This window comes from Canis aureus, chromosome 10 (genome assembly GCF_053574225.1).
Source record: "Canis aureus isolate CA01 chromosome 10, VMU_Caureus_v.1.0, whole genome shotgun sequence".
In the NCBI taxonomy this organism is placed as follows: Eukaryota; Metazoa; Chordata; class Mammalia; order Carnivora; family Canidae; genus Canis; species Canis aureus.
Window position 1 is genome coordinate 35,851,259 of NC_135620.1, and position 5,264 is coordinate 35,856,522.

Sequence of the window (5,264 nt, forward strand, 5' to 3'; positions counted from 1 at the left end):
TTTTTTAATTTAAAATCAGTGCATGCTAAGAGAGTAGATCTTTAAGTTTTCATCACAAGGAAAAATAGTGTAACTATGTATGGTAATAGGGTTAACTAGATTTATTGTGGTGGTCATTTCACAATATACACAAATATCAAATCATTACATGGTGCACCTGAAACTGATGTCACATGTTAATTATATCTCAATAAAAATAGTTTATTTATTTTTTAAAAAATATTTTATTTATTTACGTGATACAGAGGGCACATGAATATGAGCAGGGGGGAGGGGCAGAGGGAGAAGTAGACTCCCTGCTGAGCAGAAGCTCCAACCTAGGACCCCGGGATCAGGACCTGAGCTGAAAGCAGACACTTAACTGACTGAACTGCCCAGGCACCCCAAAAATAGAATAAAAAAATCAATTGAAGTATAATTGTTTTTATCCTACCACAAAAGCAACACATGATCATTATGGAGTTATTATGCAATGTATATTATCTAAAGAACATCAAAAGAGAAAATGGACCATCAAAGATTATCAAAAACAATAGAAAATACCCCAGGCCCAAACCCAGATATGTACTATTTTATAGCCTGTTTTTGCTTGTGCCAATGTATAAAGCACATTTTTCATGTTCTATAGGTGTATATATAGTACATCTATTGATTATTTCTTGATGTGTATATCGCATGTATATATCAAAATTAATGGCTCACTAATGTGGGGCTTTTAAAACATTTCACAATTTTCACATAGTGTTATACTGAACGTCCTTGTAGACAAGTCATTAAAAACATCCTCGATTGTTTTTTTACAATAAACTAGATTAATTTTTGAAGTGTTTAGAATTACAGTTCTGATGCTCATAAAAATGGTCAACTCAGCCAAGGTAGTATATCTCTCTCTCCCACATCCTCTCTCTACTTATACTCCTTTTATTTATTTATTTATTTTATTTTTTTTTTTCTACTTATACTCCTTTTAAAGAAACTTTTTAAATTAATTTATTTATTTCAGAGAGTGAGAGAGAAGAGAGCATGAGCTGGGAGAGGGGCAGAGGCAGAGGGAGAAGCAGATTCTCCGATGAGGAGGGAGTCCAATGCAGGACTCGATCCCAGGACTTTGGTATCATGACCTGAGCTGAAGGCAGACACTGAGCCATCTGGGTGCTGTCTATTTATACTCTTGACCAGTGTTTCTCAAACTTCCTTTTACTTGAAGACAAAAAGTATTGGTGATCACGTCACTTCTAAGTTTTTGTTTTTTTTATCATACAATTGTTTACAGGTTTACAACTATAAAATCAAGAATGAATCCATATCTATAGCTACCAATGAGTTATAGCCTAGTCTCTGAAAGGTTGTGTCCATCTCTTCATAGTTTCTAGAGAAAATAAGCACTCTGTTGAAGTTTCTGAGTTTTATAAATGTAGGAGCCTACCCAGGAGTATGACGCATTCTCACACAGAGTGTATTAGTTCTTGTAGCTTTCTTTTAGAAAATAATTATTATGAATAAAAAAATAAATATTTTAATAGGCTTTAAACTTAAGCTTCTGGGGCTGGGGTTTCCAGATTCTCCAGCGAGCTTAGGATTGTGCTTCCAAAATGCCTGCCCAAGGCTGCTATTCCTTCCTCAACTACAGAACTAAAATTGACAAAAGAAGTTGAAAGTACACCTCTCATTTTGAAGAGGCTGTTGGTATACTTAAACCACAACAAAAAGTAGTTTGGTGTTCTTCTGTGGACAAGGGAAAGTAAGCCCTTGGGGGAATGCTCCAATAGTGACCACTGTCATGGTAACGGTTTCGTTGGTGCTGATTTGTGGAGTAGTTACTTGGATTAAATCTCTTTCTCATGGGCACGGACGGAGCTTTGAGCTTCGAGTTTACATCAATTGTACTAGAATTCAGGCACAAATCACTCAAAGTTTTTTATAAGGGAAAAATACTGGCCTGGTTCCTCTTTTACCTCTCAGCACTCTTCCTCACCTATCCCCCACTCAAGTCTGGGCTGAGGGGGTGGGGGAGGGGGTGGGGAGTGGGGGAGGGTACACACTCCCCACCTCCCCACCATGAAAGGGGAGCTTCCTCCACTGGGTCTGTCTTGTATATTGTCTCCATATGCCGCTGGGAAACCTCTTCTTGAAGTCAAGTGATAAAGTTGCACTTCTGTTTCCAATGGCACAGGTCCAGGCCGGAGTGAGACTGGCAGCTTTGTGAGAACCCTTCTCAACTGGGTCGCTGAGTACGGTAGTGAAGCTGGAAAGCATTTTCTCACTGTTGTGCCCCAAGACTGCGGTTAGTCTCAGATTCCTGTGAATGTGACTAAAAAATGTTTGCGTTTTAGCCACAATCACTAACAAATTATGCTCAGCTATTCAACGCACAGACCAAAAGAGAGCCTGACCCCATTATCAAAACTCAAACCCAGATGGCGAGGAGTCCCAGCCTAATGAGGGCCTCTCCGTCATTTCAAACAAATTTCTTGTCAATCATGCCACATCGCATATGGGGTCTCCTTTCAAAGGCATCAGAGTTGGAGGATTCAGAGGCCTTCCAGAGCAAAGCAATGCCTTCCTCCTAAAATTAGTTACTCATTTTAGAGAGTCTTAAGAACATTTCCTCCTTCTCTTCCCCCCTTCCCTCGCCAAGAAAAAAAGATTCTAGGCCGTCTAAGCTGGATGACTGTATCAGACTCAAATCTGGAAATGGAGCAGCCAGAAAGTCTGAACTACATTCTTGGCTCACTACTCAGGGGGAAAAAATGAACTCAGAGGAGGAGACTATCAAAAAACCTTATCAAAAGGCTTATGCTTCTGAGGTCAAAATAAGCTGACTAGAAACTGTAATTGCAGGACCCTCCTCTCGGGCTTGTTAGGATGAAAAGTCAGAAAGGGAACCACACCATTGTCCGGCACTTGACCAAGGTGTGGAGAGCAGCCCTTGTGTCTCCATCCCTGGTGGTGAGATGCAGAGCTCTGCCCTCTGCCCTCTGCCCTCTGCCCTCTGCCCAAAAGGGCTTGGTGGCACAGCCCTGTCTTGACCCTGGGTTTGCTCCTACCAGATGCGCTCACTTCTTTGGCCTCAGTGAGTCCATGCGTGCACTCCTGCTCTTGGCCTCTTCATCCTCCGTCCATGCGCCATGCACGCTTCTTGTGTCACCCACGGTGCTGCCCCTGGCATCCCTCGCAGGCTGCCCCTCTTGGGGTGGATCCCCTCCCCCCGGAAAGGCAGCCACAGCTGTGTGTCCTATGAAAGGACCGAGCTGCTTGCTGTGCACGAAGCAGAAGAAAACCAGTGTAAATCGCAGTCCTAATTGCCCATATGGGAGATGTGCAAAGAAGGGAGTGAGCAAGACGCAGGAGCGGTGCAAGTGGTGAGCAGAAGGCTGAGCGCGGAGAGAGAAGCAGCCACCATACCGGGGAAGTTTGGAAAACTGTTGTTGCTGTTCCTGCTGCCTGGGATTCGGAGAGGGTTTCAGAGTGAAACAAAAGTCTGCTGGTGTGAGGACTGAACTCCATTTTCTGTGTGAGTCTGAGTAAAGAGAAAGATAAACAGAACCTTTCACCGATAGGCATATTTTAGAGTTCAAGTGTGACATGACAGGTCCAAAATAGATTCCACATGATTGGAGCAGATCCAGAATCTCAGTCCCTGAATAGCAATCAGTGTTGGAAGCTAAGAGCCGGCATCCACTATCATCACATAAAACATGGAAGAAACAGCAAATCCTACACAGCTGTTAGCGAATCAGGACAATCCATATGTGCAGCTTTATGCTAGGGACACATTTTCTTAAATTACTCGGCTTAGTTGCAATTGAGGCTCTCTTTGACTTTTTACATGTCTTTAATGAATACCTTTAAAGAATCTTACAACAACTTTCTTTCATGAATTTTCCTTTCAAAGAAGGAGAGTTATGTTCGTTGCAATACTCAATCCAGGCAGAACTAATAACCCAAGGGCTTCATGCTGGGTTTATTTTCATGGAAAGCTCCTCATAATTTGAAACCACAGAGAGTCACAAGCATCTGAGAAGATACAAGCTAAAATGTCTAAGATTCTATGACTTCATCATGAGGGATGTTGGTAAGTGGTGGGAGCCTCTCATTTAGGCCCAAGGTGGGCTGTTTGGTTCCACTGTGGCATAAATGAGACTCTGACAATATGGGGACAGAGAGGAGTGGGGGCAGGGGGTAAGGAACAGAAAGGGGGCTGGCTACAGGAGAGTTGGAGTCCATGGGACCCAGCCATTTCCCCCGCCGTTTATAGACAACTATTTTTCTTTGAAACAGTCACCAGAAGGCTTCCTGATCAGGTCCTCCCCATTTGGTTCATGTTTAGCACATTTAAGAAATCTTTAAAACTTTTATAATTTGAGGTCAGGTGTAGGTCATTCTCCAGCCCAAAACCTAATCTGAACGTGCCTTTGGGAGAGACCATCAATCCATGAGGGTTCTCTTCTGCCATTTTTTTGGGGAGCCACACTATTGTGAAAGTTAGCAAACAGATAATAAATGGATAATCAAGCACTTATGGAGGAACAGCTGGTACAGTGTGTGTCACAACTGCATTCAAATTGGCCAGGAAATCAGCATCCTGCCTCAAACCAAACCAAAAGGATAGAAAAGAAAAAAGTGGATTTTCTGCTGTGTTGATATTCCCTTCCTTGTTTGGATATTCTCATATGTATTTGAAATTCTGTGACTCTTACTTTGACACAGAGCGAATTGTTTATGTTTCCACTTATTTCTCCTTGGTCATATGAACAGGAGTTATCCTTCAGTAACAGAGGAATAGATCAAACCACAGATCAGCAGTACAGAATTCCTACAGGTTATTATTCTAATGGAGTGAAAAATGTATGGAGAAAACTGACAAATTATTTGCTCTCCTCATGTCATGGTATGATGAACATAAATCTTAACCACACAAAGAAATAGTACTTCCAGAAAAATTTCTGGTCACTTTGGAGGTTTGTTTTTTTTCTCTATACTTTGCAGTATATGCAAGCACTACAGTATATTTGTGTAAATGCAGGCCTGTGATGGCCTGCCATAGTTTAATTACTAAGGTTACAAACAAATAAAGCTTTAGTGCGTTGCAAATCATTGATCCATGGTTTTCACAAATACCATGAAATTACATAATCATAAAGCTTAGAGCTTAAAGCAAACTTTATGGATCATCTTGTCTTGCCCATGCCTTCAGAGAAATCAGGTATTATTATGTATATTCCATAGATAAAGAACTTTAAAACGGCAAACTGTCTTTTTCA

At 41.5% G+C, this 5,264-nt stretch overlaps 1 long non-coding RNA gene across 1 annotated transcript; it reads right to left on the minus strand.

The window, feature by feature from the left end:
* Positions 1–200: 200 nt before the first annotated feature.
* On the minus strand, positions 201–3,804 carry LOC144322214 (uncharacterized). Its single transcript, XR_013387787.1, has 2 exons — positions 3,406–3,804; positions 201–2,311 (listed from the first exon to the last, which is right to left on the minus strand). It is a non-coding gene; the product is annotated as an uncharacterized LOC144322214 (long non-coding RNA).
* Positions 3,805–5,264: the final 1,460 nt, after the last annotated feature.